Source organism: Cervus elaphus, chromosome 20 (genome assembly GCF_910594005.1).
Source record: "Cervus elaphus chromosome 20, mCerEla1.1, whole genome shotgun sequence".
Classification (NCBI taxonomy): domain Eukaryota; kingdom Metazoa; phylum Chordata; class Mammalia; order Artiodactyla; family Cervidae; genus Cervus; species Cervus elaphus.
In genome coordinates, this window is record NC_057834.1 from 107,672,082 (window position 1) to 107,697,022 (window position 24,941).

Below are 24,941 nucleotides of genomic sequence, written 5' to 3' on the forward strand. Positions count from 1 at the left end.
TCCTTCTTCAGTTCATCTCAGTCCCTAAATCCCCTTTTCTTATTGTTCCTCAGCCACACTAACCCTCTTTCTATTCTTTGAATAAGTAAACTCATTCCAGTTTCAGGACTTCTGCACCAACAATCACCTCTCCTTGGAATACTCTTCCTTCTACTCTTAGAATACTCTTGCACTTGATTCCTCCAGCCACTCAAATCCTGATTTAAACCACATGTCTCCAGAGAAGATTTCTCTGATCGTTCAGTTTAGAATAACATGACTCCTTTCCCATATACATATTTTCTCATATTGTTTTAGGTTCTTTCTAACATGGACCACAAGATTTTCTATTGATATATATCTTTTATTGTATGTCTTTCCTGAATTAGAATGAAACAATGAGAACAGAAACCACTGTGACCCCAGCGCCTAGAATAGGGCCTGACACATAATAGACACTCAAAATGTTTCTTGAAGGAGTGAATGAATGAGTCCATGGTAGCCTGAACATGAACTGAGAGTCAGGCATCCTGTGTTCAACTCTAACCTGGCTGCTTTCACATTACATGACTTTGAACTTGTCATGTATCACTCTGGGCTTCCATTTCCACATCTGTAAAGTGAGTTCCGATTTCATGATCCTTAAAGTTCTTTTCAACTTCCAGATACTCTGATTCTATTGGATCTTTTCATATTGTTAAACATAAAAAGCCATCAAAGATGGTGATGACAGGAATGACTTGATGAAAGTTGATGAATTATTTCTTAAATCTCACACAGTGTCCCAGATTACATTAGTTATTTATGATTTGTACTTAAGCTACATATCCGAAAAGGATTTGAGTGGCTTAGGTTTCCGATCCACTTTTCCAAACATTTCCTTCCTTGTTTCATTTTCACATGCTCCCTTCTAGATTGCTATATTACAATGGGTCCTTCTGAATATAGCTGATAGAAACCTAACTGAATTCAACTATAATATGAAATCCAGGGAAAGCTGAACAACTACGGTGTTAGGAGGACGGCAAAGAGAGCAGAGCCTCAGATGCTGCTGGGACCAGGGACTCACATCCCACTACTGCTCCCTCCACCATTTTTTCAGCATCTACCAGTGTGTCGACTGTATCCTCCTCTCTCTATGTAGCCTAGTTCTTTCCCTGTAGTTCCAGCAAAGCACTGATCGTACTTTACCATCACTGATTCATTTCATTGCTTAGTTTCGATATCTTTAAGCACAATGACATTCACTGATGGAAAGGATCTTATCCATTTGTTAATCCCTTGCCCCCAACACAGTGCCTGGAGCATAGAAGGGGCTCAATAAATGCTAATTAGATAAATGAAGGATTAGCTCAATAAATGCTAATTAGATAAATAAATGCTAATTAGAAAACATAGCCACCAGCTGCTCCAGAGTTTCATACCCAGCAACTTCAGTTATTAGAGAAAGGCTAGCAAAGTTCTCTAAGACTCTAGTCAGAAAAGAAAAAAAAAATTTTAGAAGAGAAACTGTTTGGTCCAACGAGGCCACATGCTTCCCCGTGACAAACAGCAGCAGCCATTGAATGTGATGGTGTCTCAGCATCCATGTGAATTGGGGGAGGAGGTGCTTTTGGAATCTGGGAGGATTTCCTCCCAATCGTGGTGGTAAAGAACCCGCCTGCCAATGCAGGAGACATAAGAAACATGGATTCAATCCCTTGGTCAGGAAGATCCCCTGGAAGAGGAAATGGCAACCCACTCCAGTATTCTCGCATGGAGAATCCCATGGACGGTGGAGCCTGCCAGGCTACGGTCCATGGGGTCACAAAGAGTCAGATATTACTGAATCAACGTAACACATGGCACTAACACACTCACAGAATTGTTGCAGAGATCAAATGAGACACTGCAGAAGAAGGTGTTTTGAAAAGCTCTTATGAAGTTGCCATTTTTATAGGTCAAAATTGGTTAAATATTATCAATTATGTGTGTTTCATGGATATAGTTTACATGGATGTAAGCTATAATTGATTTGATTGTATGTCAGCACAGAAAGGGATGTTTTTAAGATGAATTGTTAAGTTCCTTTTTGAAATGATGGTAACTAAATGATCTACTGGGCGTTAGCTTTACAAGAAACAGTGCTGCGTGCCTTACGTAGATAGCTCATTATTTCTTCCAATACTTCGATGAGGTAGATCCTATAATTATACCCATTCTGCAGACAAGAAAATTAAGATTCGGTGAGGTTAACACATTATTGACCAGGGGATTTTTGCAGAAACTAACACCTATGGCCAGTGATTTGTTATGTAAGTGAATATTGAAACACTATGGTCATTAACGTTTGGGTAACAGAAAATGTATTAACGCGTCTCTGGCAACAACGTATTAAGTTATACATTCCAGATAACACAGCTCAAATAGTGGCAGGCCCAGGATTTGAACCTCGGTTTCTGGGATCCAATGCTATTTATTACACTACATTAGGAAAGACTTGGAGGTTCAGCTCCTCCACGAAAATTAATCCATTGCTACTAAGATGAGAGGCTCTCAGTTCTAAGAAGGCAGATAAACCTAGAGCCTATTATGCAGAGTGACGTAAGAAAAAGAAAGACAAATCTCGTATATTAATGCATATATATGAAATCTAGAAAGATGGTACTGATGATTCTACTTGGAGGGCAGCAAAGGTGACCCAGACATAAAGAACAGACTTTTGGACACAGTTGGGGAAGGAGAGGGTGGGATGATTTAAGAGAGTAGCATTGAAACATATACATTACCATATGTAAAATAGATAGCCAGTGGGAATTTTCTGTGTGGTTCAGGGAGCCCAAAGCTGGTGTTTGTGCCAACCTAGTGGTGTGGGATGGGAAGGGAAGCTCAAGAGGGAAGGGACATAGGTATCCCTGCAGCCGATTCATGTTGATATATGGCAGAAACCATCACAGTATTGTAAAGTAATTACCCTTTAATTAAAAACGAAAATTTTTAAAAAATGAATGACTCTTTCTGTTACCTGTGAATCCACAGACTTGGGTATATCCCACCCCTAAGTCACAGACATTGTATTATAACTAGTAGTAAGTGTATCATCTGCCTAAGACTGGTTAATTTGCTTGAGGGACCATCTTATTCATCTTTGCACTCAAAATAAGCCTTACATTTTACCTAGCATATGAAAGGCATTCTCCAAAGGTTTACTGAAGTGAATGGGGTAGACAGAAAAGATGGTTCAATATCTCCAATGAGTATCGTCTCTAGTCTGCATATATGAGGTAGTGAAGGAACAATAATATCAGGGCCAATTATAAAAACAGACCCATGTGTTAGGAGCCTATTTTGTTTCAGAAGGTTATGCCCATTATATCTAGTTTTCATATTACTTTGCTGGGTAAGGTGTGGTATCTCCAGGTCTTTCCTCTTGAGAACAGCAGAATATATTATTTCCAAAGACTGTAAACATCTCCTCTGTGATATTAAAGCTGGGCCATGAAAATACATTTGCTCCAACTAGGGTCACACAGAGCTTTTAACCTAAAAACCATCCTCAGCTGGAATTGCACAGAATTCCATTCTGGGCGTGCCCTCAATTTCTTCTAAATGCAAACCCCACCCACACTCCAGAGCCCTACAACTCTGTCAAGCAAATGTTTGATTTGATTGTATGGGAACTTGATTCTGAGCCATGGAATTTGAGAGCTGTGCCTGCAAGCCTGGAATTTCAATATTAGCCTTTCTGACCTGGATAGCTTTGATCTCCCAAGTTTACACTCACAAGTATTGATAACATGGCTCAAATCACAAGCAAGAGCACCAGGTCCACAGCCCATGGCTGCCAATTGTGTGCATGTGTACACAGATCTCTGTTGAGATCAAAATGGATTTAGATTACACAGGGCTTATCTGATGGTGGGGCAGAGAGACAGAGTTCACTTTCATTAGACAATCATCCTATAGCACAGAAATCAAGAGTGAACTGCAGCTGAACTCTGGCAAGGCCAGACCTTTGCAATATGGCCCAACCTTCCTTAATTTCTTAGAGTCTGCTTTCTCATTGGGGAATGTCCGCTTTAGTTAGCCACCATTTTCCAAGCATCTATAATGGGCTCCGTAAGTCTTTACATAAAGTTAATAGTAATATGTTAAACATATAGATGCTAGTCACTGCCTTGCTTAAATGCTTTCAGTGTTTCTCAGTGCCTGCAGAACAGGCACTTTACCTTTACTCCTGCTTTACCTTCCCATGATCCAGTCTCTGTCTCTCTCTGATCTCGATTCCTTCCACTCCATCTCTCATTCCCAGTGTCCTGATATATTTAAGTATTCCAAGCCTTCTGGACAAGGTGACTGCACTTCCTTTCCCTCAAGGGGAATGTCCCATCCAGTTCTGCTTTCCAGTAAACACCTGCACTTCCTTCGCATCTATGCAGAATATCTCCGACCCCCCCTTTTAGATACACACTCCGTCTTTCTCCATTTGCACTGTGCCCAGGAAGTTGATCTGTGGGGATGGCATCAGTGGGTGCTTGTCCAGTTGGGAACTTCAGGAGAGAGGGAATGCCTTCCTCCCTGCCAGGGCACTGGAGCTGGCATGTCCCTCACTGCTCCTGCTCCTTCCCCTTGTGGGAAAAGTTCAGCAGCTACTAAGCTCCTATACTCACCCTGTGATTCTTCTACATCTACACCTTTGCAGATAAGCCCTCCTCTAAACACAAATAAAGTGATGGGCCATTGAGACCCTGATGGGTACATGCTGATGCAGCACTAGCTCAGGGAGTCCTTTGTAGGCACCTACCTGTTACATCAGGCTTCCCCAATGGCTCAGCAGGTCAAGATTCTGGCTGCAATGCAGGAGACGTGGGAGACACAGGAGTCAAGGGAGACATGGGTTTGATCCCTGGGCTGGGAAGGTCGCATAGAGGAGGAAATGGCAACTCACTCCAGTATTCTTGTCTGGAAAATCCCATGGACAGAGGAGCCAGGTAGGCTACGGTTCACAGGGTCACAAAGAGTCAGACACACACACATACACACACACCTGTTACTCACAATGCTCTGTTTGCTCCCCCGTCTGCCCTACCAAATTGCTTCGTTTCACTTTGCTTTATAAATATTAAAGTGGCCCACCCACATTTAGTGATTAGCTTCTACACCTTGGGCTGTGGCCCAGGCACAGCAGATTCAGAGGTTAATAGATGATCATTTTTGACCTTGAAGATCCCCGACTCTAGTGCCAGAGATATGCTGTAAGCTCTGTCTGTGGCTCTGAGCACAGGACTAGTTAACAGTGGGCTCGTGTTCAAATCCCAGTTCTATCACTGACGAGCCATGTAATCTGGGTGAGTTCATCTTTCTGAGCCTCAGTTTCTCATCTGTAAATTGAAATAATAGAAGCTACTTCAGAAGAGTGGTTATAAGGATTAAAGTAGCACTCTATAAACATCCATTATTATTTTTATTGTAGCAGGTGCTTAGTTGCATGCATGCATTCTCAGTTGCTCAGTGGTGTCTGACTCTTTGCAACCCCATGGACTGTAGCCCAGCAGGTTCCTCTGTCCCTAGGAGGACAAGAATATGTTCCAGACAAGAATACTGGAGCGGGTAGCCATTTCCTCCTCTAGGGGATCTTCCTGACCTAGGGATCGAATCTGCATCTCTTGCATCTCCTGAATTGGCAGGTGGATTCTTTATCACTGACCTACCTGGAAGGCCCAGGTGCTTGGCTCGGTTTGGTTCAGTCACTCAGTTGTGTCCGACTCTTTGCGACCCCATGAATCGCAGCACGCCAGGCCTCCCTGTCCATCACCAACTCCCGGAGTTTACTCAAACTCATGCCCATCGAGTCAGTGATGCCATCCAGCCATCTCATCCTCTGTCACCCCCTTCTCCTCCTGCCCCCAATCCCTCCCAGTATCAGGGTCTTTTCCAGTGAGTCAACTCTTCGCATGAGGTGGCCAAAGTATTGGATTTTCAGCTTCACCATCAGTCCTACCAATGAACACCCAGGACTGATCTCCTTTAGGATGGACTGTTTGCATCTCCTTGCAGTCCAAGGGACTCTCAACAGTCTTCTCCAACACCATAGTTCAAAAGCATCAATTTTCCAGCACTCAGCTTTCTTCACAGTCCAGCTCTCACATCCATACATGACCACTGGAAAAACCATAGCCTTGACTAGATGGACCTTTGTTGGCAAGGTAATATCTCTGCTTTTTTTTTTTTTTTTTAATATCTCTGCTTTTTAATATGCTATCTAGGTTGGTCATAACTTTCCTTCGAAGGAGTAAGCGTCTTTTAATTTCATGGCTGCAGTCACCATCTGCAGTGATTTTGGAGCCCCCCAAAATAAAGTCTGACACTGTTTCCACTGTCTCCCGTCTATTTCCTATGAAGTGATGGGACCAGACGCCATGATCTTAGTTTTCTGAATGTTAAGCTTTAACCCAGCTTTTTCACTCTCCTCTTTCACTTTCATCAAGAGGCAGGTGCTTGGTTAGGGTACATGAAATGATGACTGAATTTATTCTCTCACTTGTTCTCTCTAACAACCCTTTTTCCACCCTTCCCCACTATATGTATCCCAAATAGACAGCAAAAATACTTCTTTTCCCCATTTGACAGATGAAGAATTTAGGAGTGAATGAATGAATATATGAATATCTAACCCACTCAGCCTGTTCTGCATCCCCCACCTCCTCCTGGTGGCCATAGCTGCACTGTTTTATCTGGGAATCTGGGAGCTCTGAGCCCTGGAGAAGTGATCCTGGCTTTCTCTCTGGGGGATGTGCCAAGAGCTCACCATGATTTGGTCTGTGTCTAACACGGTCTTAGTGCAGGTGCTTCTGGGCTTCGTAAACACTGGGCCTCTGGGCGCTGCCCCAGAAGCCCCCAGCTTCCCAGAACCAGTGGCCCCAGTTCCTGTTCAACAGCTGCTCTTTCTGTAAGGCCTTTGCAAGCCTCAGTGCCCCTTCTGGTAAGTGCAGGGGCCAGGAGGGAGGTTCCACTTTCACATTCACTACCACACCCACAGGAGGGAGATTTCTCAATGTGGAGGGGAAATTTCCTTTCTCTTTGGGCCTAACCCCAAGCTTGCTGCTGAACTCATTTTTTTTCAGGACATACTCAATTTTCTTTTGAGGCTCGGGTGTCCCCAAGATCTAAACTTGGATCTGCTCCAGAAACAAGGGAGAACCATGGCCCTGCTGTGCCCCTGCGACAGACACGCCCTGTGCCCAAGTGCGCACTGCATGCATCCTGATGTGGCCCTGCCCCTGGCCCGTTTTACAGATGTGGGGACTGAGGCTTGGGGCCATGGGATAACTAGAGCTGGAATGTTCAAATGGGGAAATCTTCCCCTTAGAGCTTTGAAACAGTCGGAAATGGCCACAGAAAGGAAATCCCCAGATGGAATTAATCTTGCCTGCTTGTCCACGACATGCCCAACTCTGTTCCTTTGCTTCCTGTAATCTGCATGTTTATTTGTGTCCATATCTGTGTCTCCTACTTGACTGCCCCTCCTCAAGGGCAGAGAAGGTGGCTCGTTTATGCCCTTTCCCTGGTCCCAGCACAAGGCCCAAGGCAGGAAGAGATTGCTGCTCTAAGAAGTTAAAAGCAAGAGAGCAAGCCAGTGTGTCCGATGGTGGAGAGTTAGTGGTGGGGAACTGTAGGGCAAGGCTGGAGATCAAACCAAGGCTGGATCCTGTAGGCCATGGTGAGGGGTCTGTCTTTAATTCTAAGGGACAAAGGAAGCCACCTAAGGCTTTTGAGCAGGGCCCTGACATGTTGAGCTGTATGTACTCAATCACTCAGTCATGTTTGACTCTCTGCAATCCCATGGACTGTAGCCCACCAAGCCCCTCTGTCCAGGGACTTTTCCAGGCAAGAATACTGGAGCAGGTTGCCATTTGCTACTCCAGGGGATCTTCCTGACCCAAGGATTGAACCTGCATCTCTGATGTCTCCTGCATTGGCAGGCAGATTATTTACCACTGCGCCACCATGTTACAACAAAGTCATCTGGCTGTAGTGTGGGGAACAGACTGGAAAGTAACAGATGAGGAAGCTCAGTCAGGAGCTGTCCCAGTGGACCAGGCAAGAGATAAGAGAATCTCTTGAGGTCAGTGCTTCTCAGACTTGAGTGGGCATCAGAATCCCCTGGAAGGCCTGTTAAAGCCCAGCTTGCTGGCCCCACCCCCGGTTTCTGATTCAGTGGGTCTGGGGTGGGACCCACCTAATAATTTGTACTTCTAGCAAGGTCCCAGGTGATGAGGATGCTGCTGATCCCCGAGGACCACTGGCTTGAGGGAAAGGATGAGTGAGACAGTCTTATCTTCGAAGAGCTTCATCTCCTGGGAGTACAGTGTGACTAGTGCAGTTCTAGAGAAGTGGATGCATCTGCATTTTGATAGCCCAGGGAGGGAACTCTCCTCTAGTTTGGGGTGGAAGAGGGGGTCAGAGGAAGCTTTCTGGAAGAGGGAACTCTTGAATTGAGTTACAATAGTTAAGTAGGAGTCAACCAGGTGAGAAAGGTCAGCAGGAAAAATGGGAAGAAGATGCTCAAATCAGAGGGCAAACCTTGAGCAAAGGCAGGGAGGTGAGGAATAGCGAGCTTTGTTTGAGCAATTGAACAAGAGACTTCAAATTAAGACAGTATATCAAGAAGGGCTTTGCATGCCTTGCAAATTAAAGACTTTGGACTTGATTCTGTGGATCAGAGGTTTGTAAACTATTTTAGGAGGAGGAGGGACTGGGAAGTATGTGGTGTGAGAGATGTCACAGACCCCTCTGAGAATCTGAACAAAGTTAATGTGCACACAAATAGAACTAGGGTGTACATTTCAGGATATTCACAGATTTGCTGAAGGCTATCCATAAACTTTAAAAACCCACAAACAACTCAAATCTCTGCAGTGGATGATGGGTTTTAAGCAGATAGGTGTCTTAATGAGGTTTTAGTTTGATAAGAACACTCACTGGCCAAGTAAACAATGGATTTGAGCAGAGGTAACTGGGTGAAAGGTAATATGTAACAGTGTGGGAAGGGACCAGTTTAACACCTATAACACAAGTGTTAGGTTGGTAAGTGTCAAGATCAGACTTGCTTTTTAGCAAAGTCACTGCTCAATTCAAGAAGCATTGCTTGAGAGCTGAGTTCAGAGGCTGTCTGCCTGGCTCTAAACCAGCAGGAAGGAGCCATCTGCGCCCTCACCCCACCTACTAGAATCTGCTGGTCATCAGTCAGCTGAGGCCCAGATATCCTAGACCTTTGAGGGCCAGAAGCCAAGGACGTGAAGGAAGGCAGTGCTCTGATGAGCTGGGGAGAGGCCAAAAGGGCAAAATGGGGTAGTGAGTTTTGGGGAGGCGGCCAGAGTGTCAGTCCTTCCAAATGTTTTGCAATAGCCCTAGGAAGTGGACAGAACTAAGATGATTATCTCTGTTGAACAGATGGAACACCGAAGGCCAGAAAAGGTGAGAACTTGCCAAAAGACACGTAGCAAACATCAAGGCAGAACTGAGAAGAGAACTCTTTAACACTGGTTCTTGGGTCAGTATCTCTCATCTTAAGCTGACCCTGGTGCAAATTTTGCCATAGCAGTAGCCTATGGCTCTGTAATCGTCTAATTCTGTGATTCTAGCCGAAGTTGTCTACAGTTAACTCAATTCAAAGGAATATCTGCCTTTTCACCCCAAAACCATACCATCAACCACCTGTGAAGTTTAGAGCCAGCCACTTGGCCTCTCTGCCTCAAGTTTTCTCTTCACCTATAAAATAAGAGGATAGCACTCAATGTCCACAAAGCCTTCATCTTCTCTGGACTATAGTGGTTCCACAAAGGCTTCAGTGATCCAAAATTCTGCCCCACAGCCTGGATGGGAGGGGAGTTTGGGGAAGAATGGATGCATGTATATGTATGGCTTAGTCTCTCTGCTATGCACAGGAAAAAATTACAACATTGTTAATCGGCTAGATTCCAATATAAAATAGAAAGCTACAAAATATTCTGCCCCAGCTTTGATGTGACAACAGGATTCTCACTAGCCCAACTCCTTTTATATACAGTTACAAGGAATAAGAAGAAGAAGAAGAATGATAAAGATTAACATTTATTTCTTCCATGGGCCAAACACTGATCTAAGTATAGATACTTTTATGCTTTAAAAAATACTTTTGAAGGCTACTGTTATTATTGTTTCCATTTTGTAAATTAGAAAGTTAGTAACACAGAATTGTGTTACTTAACATAAGGTCATACAGCTAACTATTCATAGAACCAGGGTTCAAACCCAAGCAGTTGACTCAGGATCCATGGTCCTTAGGAGCTGAAGAGTGAGGGGTGGGAACTGCCAAGTGAAGTCTCAGTGATGGGAGTCTCACTCCCATAATCACTCACATCTTCACAGAAAGTTGTGCTATGTCACACTACCCTCCACCCTTGCAAAGGGATGCTTGTAAGATGTTATCTAGTGACTTGTGGAAGGAATTTCCAAATTAGGCAAATAAAAATATAAGATACCTGGTTAAATTCAAATTTCTGGTAAAAAGCAAATAATTTTTAAAGTCTATCCCTTGCAACATTTGTGACATATTTATATAAAAACTTTTCATTATTTATCTGAAATTCAGATTTAGCTGGGCATCCTGTATTCTATATGACAAACCTACTTCCAATATGACAAAAATAAGGACAAGTCATGATAGCTTCCTTCTAGCAGACTGAGTGGGTATTGTTTTTGTCTTGCTCCCCGGTCCAGAAGGTTGACATAATGGCCTTGACTGAATCATTTTCAAGGGAATAGGAATGACTGCTCCTCCCTCATCTCAAATGGGAAATCCAGAATGACCTGGAACAGGCCTTGTTCACTGGCTGCCCGCATCTCTGGCTGAGTTTCCAGTGCCCTGCTCACAATTTGTAAGATGACATAAACCATGATCTCCCTCCTTCTCTGCTCCCCAGTAGATTCCCAGGGCCTTTCTAGGACATTCAGGTCTTCAAATACTAATTACTGCTCCTCTCTGAACCTGAGTAATCGCTTCTGGGATAGTTAGAGGAAAAGTAAGAAAAGCACATATTAGATTCTCAAGTCAGAGTGGATCATTTCTCAGGTTTTCCTCATACTGAATGTTGTGGATTCTGGGGAGAATACCAAGACCCAAGGATTTTCTGACTTTAACAACATGTTGTGATTTCCCAAAATCCGCCCCACCTCCAATCCGCCCTGGGAAATGGGTTTTGAAATATAAATATGTGGGGTTAGTCCACATCTGACACAGCTGTGCTGAAGCTTGCTTTCTCATGGCTGGCATCCCAAACAGACCCTGGGCTTGACCAAACTCCTACCTCCTCATCACAACCTGACCCTGGGCTTCCCTCTCTCCCTCACCACATCCCACCCATGCCCAGTGTGGAGTGGTTTTTATCAACAGATCCTGTCTCATCTCATTGGGAAACTGGCTGCTCACATGTTTTCAATCTGCTTTGTCTCCCCTGATTACCAAGATGTCCCAGACCAAATCGCACTTAGATGAAATGCATTTGGGTGGTGGACCCTGCCTGCCTCAGCAGAAATATTAGAGCAGCTGTCTAGAGCGCAGCCAAGACTTAACATACAATGCACACCAGCATCCCAAAAGCAAAAGGTATTTTGAAAAGTGTTTTGTATTAATATTCTTGAATATATACATTTACAGGCATACTAATGGGACTTCCCTGGTTGCTCAGACAATTAATAATCTGCCTGCAGTGCAGGAGACCCAGGTTTGATCCCTGGGGTGGGGAAGATCCCCTGGAGAAGGAAATGGCTACCCACTCCAGTATTCTTGCCTGGAGTATTCCATGGACAGAAGATCCTGTTGGGCTCTATGGGGTCTATACAGCCTATGGGATCGTAAACAGTTGGATAGGACTGAGCAACTAACACACACAAAGGCATTCTGATTAGACCCCAGACAGAGGTCATAGTTATTTCCTTAAAATAATTCATTGAAAAAGATTTAGAACAGAGCAAAAATAAACCCTTCTTGGCCGAAAAGGATGGGGGTCCCAGTTTTTTTCTCTGAATATTTTCATACTGAAATCCTCTAAGCTGACCTTGTTAATCAGACATGTGCTTGGCTTTGTCAGCTGGAGCCAGAATATCCCCATCATCGTTAACTTCATTACCATGGCTGAGAGTCATTGATCACTTATTTTGAGCCAGGAATTTTGCTAACTATTCTACATGATTTATATCACTGAATTCCCTAATGATCTGCTATGAGAAGTATAATGTTTTCATTAATTTTTTTTTCTTAGAGCAGTTTAAGGTTCATGACAGAATTGACAGACAGTACTAAGATGTCTTAGGCACCACCTGTCCCAAATATGCATAGCCTACCTCGTTATAAACATTGCCCACCAGAGTAGTATGTTTGTTTTAGTTGATGAACCTACATTAACACATCATGCATGTGTACTAAGTTGCTTCAGTGGTGTCTGACTTCTGTGTGACCCTATGGGCTGTAGCCTGCCAAACACCTCTGTCCATGGGATTATCTAGGCAAGAATAATGGAGTGAGTTGCTATGCCCTCCTCCAGGGGATCTTCCGCATGCAAAGATCAAACCTTGGTCTCTTATTTTTCTTGCATTGGCAGGCAGATTCTTTACTGCTAATGACACCTTGGAAGCCCCTTCACACATCATGAAAGTGAAAGAAAGTGAAAGTGAAGTCTCTCAGTCGTGGCCGACTCTTTGCGACCCCATGGACGGTAGCCTACCAGGCTCTGCCATCCATGGGATTTTCCAAACAAGAATACTGGAGTGGGCTGCCATTTCCTTCTCCAGGGGATCTTCCCAACCCAGGAATCAAACCCAGGTCTCCTGCATTGCAGACAGATGCAATCATAATTACCCCCAAATCCATACTTTACCCTTGGTACTGTACATTCTCTGGATCTGAACAAACGTATAATGACATATATCCATCATTATAACATTGTACATAAGTACTTCCACTGCCTTAAAAATCCTCTGTGCTCTACCTATTCATCCTCCCTGCCCCTTCCCAACTTCTGGCAACCACTAATATTTCTGTCTCCACAGTCTTGCCTTTCCTAGAATGTCCTATAGTTGGAATCATAAAGTATGTAGCCTTTTCAGATTGACTTCTTTCCCTTAGAAATTATGCATTTAAGTTTCCTTTTCATCACTTTTAGGGCTGAATAATAGTTCATTGTCTAGATGTACTATAGTTTATTTATCCATTCACCTACTGAAGTGTATCTTTGTTGCTTCCAAGTTTTGGCAATTGTAAGTAAAGCTGCTATAAACATCTGTGTGTAGGTTTTTCTTTAGACATAAATTTTCAATGATTATTACCTCCAGATCAAATGGTGAAATATATTTAGCTTTGTAAGAAATTGCCAAACTCTTGCAAAGTGACTGTACTATTTTGCATTTTCACCAGCGGTGGATGAGAGTTCCAGTTGCTCCATTTTCTTGCCAGCACTTCCTGTTGTCAGCGTTCAGAATTTTGGCCATTCTTATAGGTATGTAGTGGTATATCAATTTCTTTAAGTTGAATTGCCTGTTGACATATGACAGAGAGCTATTTTCATATGTTTATTTGCCATCTGTATATCTTCTTTGTGAGATATCTGTCAAGCTCTTAGCTAACTTTTAATCAAGTTGTTTGATTTCCTGTCACTGAATTTTAAGAGTTCTTTATATATTTTGGATAACAGTCCTTTATCAGATGTCATCTGCAAATATTTCCTCCTGCTCATGGGTTGTCTTCTCCTTCTCTTGATGTTGTCTTTCACAGAGCAGGAGTTTTTAATTTCAGTGAAGATCAGTTTAATGATTATTTCTTTCATGAATCACATGTTATATCTAAAAAGGCACCATCTATGCATCATTCTTTCCTATGGTATCTTCTGAGTCTCATACTTTAAAGTTTTACATATACGTCTGTAATCCATTTTGAGTTAACTTTTGTGAAGGGTATAAGGTCTCTGTCTACATTTGTGGGTTTTTTGTTTTTTGTGTTTTTTTTGCCTCAGTTCAGTTCAGTTCAGTTGCTCAGTCGTGTCCGACTCTTTGCGACCCCATGAATCGCGGCATGCCAGGCTTCCCTGTCCATCACCAACTCCTGGAGTTTTTTTGCCTATGTATGTCCAATTGTTCCAGCACCATTTCTATAAATGACTCTATTTACTCCATTGCATTGCCTTTGTTCTTTTGTCAACGATCAGTTGACTACATTTATGTGGGTCAATCTCTGGGCTCTCCAGTCTGTCCATTGAGCTATTTGTCTGTTTTTTCACCAACCCCACACCATCTTGATTACTATGGCTTTATATAGTGAGTCTTGAAGTTGGATAGTTTTAGTCCTCCAATTTTGTTTTACCCAACTTTGTTGGCTAGTTGAGGCTTTTGTCTCTACACATAAAGTTTAGAATTAGTTTGACAATATCCGTGAAATAACTTGCTAAGGGTTTGGTTGGGATTACATTGAATCCATAGATCAAGTTGTAAAGAACAGACATTTTTATAATACTGATCTTCCTATGCATATATCTAGTTTTTCTTTAATTTTTTTAATCAGAGATTTTTAGTCTTAATCACATGAATCTTGTACACATTTTGTTAGATTTATACCTAAGTTTTTAACATTTGGGGGCTTTAATGTAAATGATATTGTATTTTTACTTTCAAATTCCATTTGTTCATCACTGATACGTGTATAAGCAACTGACCTTTGTATATTGATCTGTACAGTAAGTGATCTTGTAAAAATCACTTATTAGTTTCAGGAGTTTTTTAGCAATTCAGATTTTCTTAGATGACCATATCATCTTTAGACAAATATAGTTTTATTTTTCTTTTCGCAGGTCTGCATACTCGTTATTTTATTTTTCTTTTTCATGTTACTGCATTAGCTAGAACTTCCAGTGTGATGTTGAAAGGAGTGGTGAGGGGCATCCTTGTCTTGTACCCAATCTTAGTGTGAAAGCTTGGAGTTTTTCATCATGTGTGATGTTAGCTGTGGGTTTTTTGAAGATATTCTTTATCAAGTCAAGGAAGTTCTTCTTTATTCATAATTCACTAAGAGTTTTTACTATGAATGGTCGTTGGATGTGTTTTCTGCATCTATTGATATGATCATGTGATCAAGTGACTTTTTTTCCCCCTTAGCCTGTTGATGTAATAGACTACTTGAACTGATTTTCTAATTTTCAACCAGCCTTACTTACCTGGGATAAATCCCACTTGGTTGTGGTATATAATTCTTTTTAAATATTGTTGGATTTAATTTGCTAATATTTTGAAGAGTTTTGCATCTATGTTCATGAGAGATAGTTGGCCTGTAGATTTCTTTTCTCACAATGTCTTTGTCTGTTTTTGGTATTAGGATAATGCTGACCTCATAGAATGGGTTAGGAAGTATACCTTTGACTTCTATACTTTCAAAAAGATTATAGAGATTTGGTGTAACTTTTAAAAAATGTTTGGTAGAATTCACCACTGAACCCATTTGGCCTTGGTGCTTTCTGTCTTGGAAGGTTATTAACTGATCTATTAGGATTAATAATTTCTTTAATAGACACAGGCCTGTTCAGATTATCTATTTCTTCTCATGCAAGTTTTAGCAAATTATGTCCTTCATGGAATTGGTTAATTTTACCTAAATTATCGAATTTGTAGGTATAGAGTTGTTTATAGTATTCCTTTATTTCCCTGTGATAGCCATAGGATCTGTAGTGATTGTATCAGGAGGTACAAATTTTAATTCCTATTTTGTGGATAAGGAATGAGAGCTAAGAAGATTACTTGATATGCCCAGGGTCACATAGCTAATCAAAGTGAAAGCTGGTGTTCTAACCCCAGACTGTACAACCTAAGGCTGGAACATTCAGTCTCAACAACCCTTACTTCCCAGAGATTGGTGGCAAGGCAGTTCTGGGAACATAGGTACCTGGTATGGTATTTAGCCAAGGAGATTAAAGAGACTCATTCATTTTTCATGGCCTGCCTCAAAATTCTCCTGGATGTAGATAGCAGACCCAGCCCTCCTCTTTGTACCTCCTTGGCCTATGAAGGCATTTATAAGAGTTTGAGCTCCTTTGAGGTAATGAGAGGACATGATGCCGAAAAGGAAAATATTTTGATGCCAGACAGAGCTGGATTTAAATGATGGCTCAAAATTTAACCAATTCTATGAAGATGGGACAGAAAACTCCAAATTTTAGTTTCCTCATGTATAAAATGGGTAAAATTTCATTTGTTTCACAGGATTGTGATACGTGTTAACTAGAAAAATTTGGCCTGCATTCAGGCATCTAGTATTTTTTGAGCATTTATTATGTGCAGAGGCCATTAGGAACTTGCTCAGTGCCCATTACTATCCTTTCAGGACAGGGATTATATATTCCACGCTCTTCATCCCCATGACCCAGGAGACAGCCTAGGATAGGACATGTTCTTATTAAATGGCAAGCATACAATGTTTACATAAATTAACAAATAAATAAAATGTAAGTCAGAACTCCGTGACATGACATATACAGCCCACCTGGTTTATCTTTGTGGCCCCATGCGCCCTCCAGCTACACATGATTGGCAGCTGGAGGGTAGGGGTGTAACTGGTATTCGGCGAGCAAACCATGTCTTTCCATGTCTCAGCATCAACCCAGTTCTCAAATAATTCTCAGGCTTGAATGCCTGCCACACCCTTTTTGTCCACCTGGCAAGTTACTCAGTATCTTAGTTTAACCTAATGGAAAATTCAGAATAAATCTGCTTCTTCTCTGCATGCCAGCTTTTCAAATAATTGAAATCATTCTCCATGACTCCCTTCCTTATCCTATCCTTCCAGGTCATATTTTCTTCCTGTTCCCAATAATTCTTGTAGGTGATGGTCTGCATTCCATGGTATCTTCGGTCCTCCCCACTTAGCCAGTTGCCTCTTAGTCATTGTCTTGGGCTTCCCTGATGGCTCAGGCAGTAAAGAGTCTGTCTGCAATGAGGGAGACCCGGGTTCAATCCCTGAGTCAGGAAGAGCTTCTGGAGAAGGAAATGGCAACTCACTTCAGTATTCTTGCCTGGAAAATCCAATGGGCAGAAGAGCCTGGCGGGCTATGGTCCATTGGGTTGCGAGAGTCAGACACGACTGAGCAACTAACACATTCACTTCCACTTTCTTAACCGTTCTTTCACTGGCTATTTCTTGAGCACCTCCTAGATGTAAGACAAAATAGGTTTTGTCACAAGACAAAAAATTTGTGAAGCTTATATTCTATTAAGGAGCTGGACCACAAACAAATAAAAATTGAATTTATATATTGTCTGTAGATGCATCAGAAAGAAAAAGAAAATGAGCAGGTGAGGAGAGAAGCGAGTGTGTGAAGATTATGGATGGGTGCGCCTCTGAAGCGAGATGCTGAAGGAAATGAGGGTGCAAGCCGTGTGACTCTCTGGGGGAGGTGCCTTCCAGATGGAGAGAAGAGCTAGTATCCATGCCCTCAGGCAAGAGCAACTCTGTGTGTTTACGGGCAGTGCCGGGGGCCCATGTGATGGAGCAGAGAGAGTGGGGGAAAGCACAGCTGGAGATGAGTTCTAAGAGGAACCGAGGGCAGATTATGTAGGTCCTCCAGGACAATGAGAAGGACATTGTTTTAAGTGAGATGGAAATTTAACAGGACTTTACAAAGCTGAGTTTTAGGGGCGCAAGCATAGAAACAGAGAGACCTAGTCAGGGGTTATTGTAGTAACCACAGCAGGAGATGATGGTGACTGGAAACTGCAAATGCACTCGAACTCTGGATGTACTTTGAAAGCAGAGCCCACTGCATTTGTTAAAGGATCAAACGTGGGGCAGGAGACAGTATACCTCAGTCTCCCTCTTTATAAAATAGGGATAATATTTGTACTATGCAGTTGTTAAGCTTCACAGTAGATGCTCAAGAAATGTGAATTTTCTCTCTCAGCAACTCAGTTGGACCATTAATTATGGTAGATTATTTAAAGTCTGGGTAGAGAGGAGAGATGAGGAATTTCAAGTACCTGAGAGAAAGTGAAAGTGAAAGGCGCTCAGTCGTGTCCGACCCTTTGTGACCCCATGGACTATACAGTCCATGGAGTTCTCCAGGCCAGAATACTGGAGTGGGTAGCCTTTCCCTTCTCCAGGGGATCTTCCCAACCCAGGAATTGAACCCAAGTCTCCCTAATTGCAGGCGGATTCTTTACCAGCTGAGCCACAAGGGAAGCCCAAGAATACTGGAGTGGGTAGCCTATCCCTTCTCCTGTGGATCTTCCCGACCCAGGAATCAAACCAGGGTTTCCTGCATTGCAGGCCAATTTTTTACCAACTGAGCTATAAGGGAAGCCACCTGTGGGACCCTAAAAGGGAGAGGTACCATGGGAAACACATAGTGCATGATTTAGAATATAGTTCAGGGTGAAAGTTTGGGAGATGTCTTTGAGTATGTAGCCCTGAAACCACAGGGGTAAGTTAAGAATAGAGTGCTTTCCATTACCATAGTAATACTGTGCAATATTCATGGGACTAATATATACTTTAAAGAGGAAATCACAGCATTGTTAGAAGCAGAATGAAAAATATGGTATCATATGAAATGAGGGAATAATTTTTTTCTGGAATATTGGGCTAAGAGAAGCCAGGAAAAATGAGCTGACATATTGGTATAGTTTCTTGGAAATATACCTTAAAGGGAACCGAGCATCTCCATGGTTGTTAGTAATCAAGGTAGGGAAGACAGTTTAGGCAACATGCCTGTAAATCAAAGAGGCTTGAGTCTTCATCCAGGCCTTCCCCCTACACTATATTATCAGTTTTTTAACAATAGCCATGGAATTATTATCGGTTTGATTGGCTGATAGCACCTGTGGTTGCTCAGATCTGGATTCTGCATCTATGGGCATGCTGGCTTTGCACAGATCTGTGGTCCACGGGAGCCACCAGGGACACGTGATAAATTCCATGCAACCATTTGTGTATTGCAAAGGCTCGTCCCCTCTCTTACTGGTTTATTGGTATTTCTCCATCTGCCCCAGGTACCTGAGAATCAACAGAACTGGGCTCCTTCCTGACTCTATCATCACCTAGTGGTATCTGTGTGTTGAGATGATTGATCTGATCTGCACACTTGCACAATCATGTGTCGTTCTGGCCCCACACTGTGAGAAGGTCACAAATACACTATGATTCCAGAAGAGTGTGTCAGGATGAAACAGAGGGGATGTGTGGCTGGAAAATGATGTATAAGGATGAACTGAAAGAGATAGTGGGTTTTTTTTGTTTTTGTTTTTTCGTTTTTTTTTTTTTTTCATGGGGGATAGGAGATTCAAGTAGGATGTGTCTTCAAACGCTTTAAGGGCAACTATTTGGGAGAGAAATTGATTTATTCCAATTTCATATTGACTAATATAGGGATGGATCAAAGAGATATATTTTGGTTCATTGTCATAAAAGGTATTTCTAATAACATTACCATCCAACTGTAAAATGAGCTGCCTTTGGAGGAGGATGACTGAAGGAACCAACCTTTTTAGCTTGGATTCAAGCATTGGATCTGACATTGGACTAGATGAATAACACCTTCTGGCCTCCTCCTCCCTTCTTCTCATTATCTCCTCTTCCTATCTCTGTGGTCCTCTCACTTAACCTCAGAGGAACAAACCTATCTGGACTTTAATTGTGTTGGTCTAAAAGTTCATTCAAAATGAACTTTTTGGCCAACTCATTACTAAGTGGGAGTCAAAGGGGGCCCTTTGTCTGTAAGACTCAAACTTTCAAAGTCAAAGGGGCCCCTTTGTCTGCAAGATTTATACTTTCAGTTTGATCCAAGATGTTCATAACTTTTTTTGAGTGATTAATAGGGAAGGCAAATACTTTTCATTCCTCAGGGCTACCAATGAATGTGTGTTAAGTGACCTCATCTGGGCATCAAATGGCACCCTACCCACTGAAGGTTACTTCTCCTTGGTTGGCCCCAGGTCAAGGTTTGATCCTGTTTGCTTTGAGGGGAGGAATGTGAAGCATGCCCTCTGTGAAAGCCCAGAACAGATGTTATGTTTTCTTTTTATGACTGGCTTTGCTAACTGGTTTGTGAGCTGGGCCCTTGGAAGTCAAACCAGGCTTGACCAGGGCTGTTAATGAAGAGATGATCAGGTCCCTCAGACAAAGGGGGAAAGTCCAGAGGATAAGATGTAGGAAGGTGGACTGTTCTAGAAGCTGGGGGAATATACAGGAGTCTCAAAACCAAAAAGAATCTAACAGGCCCAACAGTTTGACCCCTTGATTTTACAGATGAGGAAACTGAAGGGCAGAGAGACAGGGACTTCCTTGAAGTCATGCAGAAAAGCAAACCCATGAGGACTAGGATGGGGGCAAAGCAAGAGAGGCCCCTGCACGACTGTGAGGGATTCCTCCTGAAATTTTCATTTGCCTCAATCCTGAACCCTGTACCACCTAAGCTACAGAACTCACCTGCCACACTCAAAGTCCCTCCAAAGAGCTTCTAATCATGGAAGTTACCATGCTTTCTTGCAGATGATTCTATCCCAGTTAGACTAAAGAAGGACCCCTGACCATAGGCGGCCAATACAGTCTGGCGAGCATCTTAAGGTAGTCTAGTGTGGGCAGTTGTCCCATGGGCCTAAAGTGATTTAACAATCAGATTCTCTCTTGGGACGTTGAATCAGCAATAAGAGGAGACAGTCTTTAGTGGTTGAGAGAGAAAGTCAAGGGCATTCTTGCTCCTCAGTTCTGTTACTTTCATTGTTCTCTATCCATTCTTGTGATGGGAAGGGAGAGCAGAAAGACCAGTCCTATGCCTCTCCCAATTTCTTCCTGTCGCTAAAGGGTATACCTCTTGTGCCACTGTTCAGACTCTGCACTGCTGTGGGGAATACCTGCCTCCCAATCATCCATTTAACAAATAGTGATTGTTGGGTACAGAGGTTATTAACATTTGGCAATTAAGCATAAGTGCTTCCACCTTAGCAGAGAGACAGATACAAAAGAGATAATAATAGTACCATTTGATGAATATTAACAAAGGAGAAAAGCAACATATTGTTGGGGCACCAGGAAAAGGTTCATAACCCTTCTAGTAGAACTAGGAGTAAGTACAAAGAAGACTTCCCTAAGGAGGTGTTGCCTGCACCGAGTTCTCAGCAATGGGCAGGATTTTGCCATGTGAAGAGTAAGAATAAAGCATTCTAGACCTGATCAAGGTACAGTACATGCATGCATGCTAAGTCACTTCAGTTGTGTCCTACTCTTTGCAACCCTATGGCCCATATAGCCTGCCAGGCTCCTCTATACAAGGGATTCTCCAGGCAAAAATACTGCAGTGGGTTGCCATGCCCTCCTCCAGGGGCAAGGTACAGTAAGTCCCCTGCATATGAATGCGTTCTATTCTGAGAACTCATTTTTAAGTTGAATTTGTTTATATAAGTCCAACAAAGTTAGCCTAGGTACCCAACTAACACAATCAGTTATATAGTACTGAACTGTAATAGGTTTGTAATACTTTCCACATAAATAACATGTAAACAATAGACAAACACAAAAACTAAGAAAACATTTTCAATCTTACAGTACAGTACCTTGGAAAGTACAGTAGTACAGTACAACAGCTGATATACAGGGGCTGGGATTCAGTGAACAGGCAAGAAGAGTTACTGCCTGGAGGAGGGAGAGGAGGTAGGAAATGATAGAGCTGAAGGATCATCAACAATAGGAGACAGAGTGGGGGTGGCAACCTGCAGTTTCATTCATGCCTGATGTTGATGGAATGTACATTCACATTTATGAGCGTTCAAAGCTTGAAGGTTCACGTGTAGGAGACTCTGTACAGAGCTGAGGACCAGCATGGCACGTATGGAGGGACTGAGAGCAGCTGGCCAGCTGTGTGAATTTCAAGTCAGCAGGGCAGAGCAAGCGGAGGAGGCTGATCCTTGTAAGCCAGGCTGAGGAGCTTGGATTTCACACACCAGGGGAACTCTCTTCCTCTGGTAATCCAAGACTACACTCAGTGCCAAGGCAAGCTTTCCTTGGACCACAGAGGATTTTACAGAATTCTGAGTCTGAATGCCTTTAGACTGTGATGTCTCGGTATGCCATAATCCCTACTGCTCCCCGTTGCCTTTCCATGGTCCTGGCACTCATGTCTATTTCCTTCTACCTTCTGTAGGCTCTGAGGACATGATCCCTGCTCTGGATGCTGGAGAATCTCTGAAGAATTTTTGGCAGGCATAATCAGGCCTCTGCTTTACAAATGTGGATGAGGGCTTTTAGGGGCCCTCTGGAGGCAAGTAAGTCCTTTGGAGGCCATTGTAATAATCCAGGCAAAAGATGTCAAGGGCCTGGAAATATGCCACAGAGGAGGATACAATAGGCATTGAGTGATGGCCCCTCCAGCCACTCGTGGGTATTTTGGAGGCTTGGGGAAGTGTAGGAGATGAGTCAGCTATTCTATGCCAAGCACCACTTTACAAGACAGAATGCTGTGACAGTCCTAACCTGCTGGGTTCCTCCTATGTCATAGAGGCTTAACATCCATCACCTCTTGCCAAGATCCCAACAATGCTGTGAGCTACTGCCCCTCTCTCACCATCCCATGAAGGCTCAGAGAGATGAAGTGTCTCCCATGAAGGGTCCTTGCTAAGTGATTGGTCAGGAATAAAGCCAGGACTTGCTTTACTCACATGCTCACATGCTGCCTGGTAGGTTTGTCTGGACACTGTTGGAGCCCAGAAGCTATGAAAGCAGCATCTTTGGGAGCCGACCCAGCAGAGAATTAAAACGGACTTAGGTTGGCTTCCCTGTTGGCTCAGATGGTAAAGAACTGGCCTGCAATGTGGGAGATTCAGGTTTGATCCCTGCATCTAGAAGATCCCTTGGAGAAGACACTGGCTACTCCAGTATTCTTGCCTGGAGAATTCCATGGACATAGGAACCTGGCAGACTACAGTCCATGGGGTTGCGAAAGAGTCAGACATGACTAAGAGTGACTAATGCTTTCACTTTCAATTCACTTGGGAGCCACACGACTGAGAAAAAAAGAACTGAGGGTAGACTACCCAAGAGGACAAGCTGAAATGTGCGTTTGGTGTCTGTGTATTTGGCTTGGCAAAGCCCAGCTCTGTCTCTCTCAGAAAAGAAGTGAATATCTAAGTGCATTGACCTGTTAGCACACAAATGCCAAAACCACAGTAGGTGTTGTTCTTTGGGTCCATTGGCCACGAGAAGTGTGAAGGGGAGACCTGGCTGGAAAGGATCCTTCTGGAAGGGTCCCAGATGCCCTGGCCTGGGAACTCCTGTCCCCAGCTCTGTTGTTTCTTTAGAAAACACTCCTTTAGCCCTAAAAGTCCTACCTACAGACTCAAGCACCCCCTCTAAGTCAGTTCTCTGGAAGTATGGTTCTCAGACTGGCAGCAGCTTCATCACCTGGGAACTGGTTAGAAATGCAAATTATCAGGCCCCACACAAACATCCCGAGTCAGAAACCAGAGGGTAGCACAGGGCCAGTGCTCTGTATTTCACCAAACCCACTAGGGGCTTCTGATGTGAGCCCAAGTTTGAGAACCCCTGCCATAGGTGATAATGCGATGATGTGAATGTTTTACTGGCTGCTTTAGTGTATCTCATGTACTTTTCCTGCAATGTCCCGGGCTTTCTTCAAATGAATAAACACTTTCTGCCGCATCACTTTGAGTCCAGCAGAATCCCAGTGTAGCCAGTTAAAGAGTGGGCATGGACAGGTAGACCAATGGTTGGTTCAAATTCAAATCCCATTCTGGCTTGTTTTGTTTTGATGTTGCTTGATCTGATCTTGGCTTCAATGGTAGCTCCTCAGGGAAGGCTTTCCAGCTTTCCCAGGCTAGGTTAGAGGCTTCTGTCATATTTTCCAGGAGTACCCCAAGTTTCTGCTCATCATCCCAGTACTCATCCATCAGTATGTGTGACAATCACCTGTTTAATAAATAAGTGTCTTTTCTTCCACCTCACTCCAAGTCCAGTGATGGTGGAGCCTGTAGGTTTCCTGTGCATCCTCATGTCCCTATGGTAGAGTGGAGGAACACAGAGCAAAGATGTGTTCAGTTAACGGAACACCAAGCTCACCTGGAGGTCTTGTATAGTGGTTCCCTCAGGCTGGATTGTTTCTCCCCAGCTCTAGCTGTGGCTTTTTTCTATCTTCTCATTCCAGCTTTAGCTACCAGGTTACCATCTCCTGACTACCCAACCCAGTTTGTCTTGACCATCCCACTGCTCTGTCTTCAACTGACCACTGAATCACTATTTAACAGTCTATTTCATTATTTTATGTTCTGACTTCCTCATTCCCACTCCCCTAGAGCACAAGTTTCAAAATTAGGGGGCTGGTTTATCTAGTCAACTGTGTCCCCTAGCACATCAGATTCCCAGTAAATGATTTTCAGATGATACATGACTTTTTACTGACTCATTACTCAAACACGTATACATCTTCTATGTATGACCATTTCAGAGATGGAGAAAGATAAATCCAAGAAGAGTGCCAGTTGCCCAAGTCACATAGCCAGTGAGGAGCAGAACTGAACTAGAATCTATGGCTTCTGGCTTTTAAGCCCATCCTCTTTCCACCATATTGCTTACCTTTTTGCTTGACTAAAAAGTTTGGTATTTTTGGTCATCTCTATGTCTTGTTTGGAAAAATGCCTATTTAGATCTTCTGCCCATTTTTTAATTGTGCTATTTTTTTTTTTTTTTTGATGTTGAGCATGAAGGCTTTGACTGTGGATCGCAAAAAACTGGAAAATTCTGAAAGAGATGGGAATACCAGACCACCTCACCTGCCTCCTGAGAAATCTGTATGCAGGTCAAGAAGCAACAGTTAGAACTGGACATGGAACAACAGACTGGTTCCAAATCGGGAAAGGAGTGTGTCGAGGCTGTATGTTGTCACCCTGCTTATTTAACTTATATG

General features: G+C 43.0%; 1 long non-coding RNA gene across 1 annotated transcript in view; it reads left to right on the forward strand.

The window, feature by feature from the left end:
• LOC122677873 overlaps window positions 1-24,789 on the forward strand; it is a 274,066-nt gene extending 249,277 nt beyond the window's left edge. Inside the window, exons 10-11 of the long non-coding RNA XR_006335944.1 lie at window positions 22,167-22,287; window positions 24,735-24,789. This is a non-coding gene — a long non-coding RNA (uncharacterized LOC122677873). The remainder of the gene's footprint in view (window positions 1-22,166; window positions 22,288-24,734) is intronic.
• The last annotated feature ends 152 nt before the right edge of the window (window positions 24,790-24,941 follow it).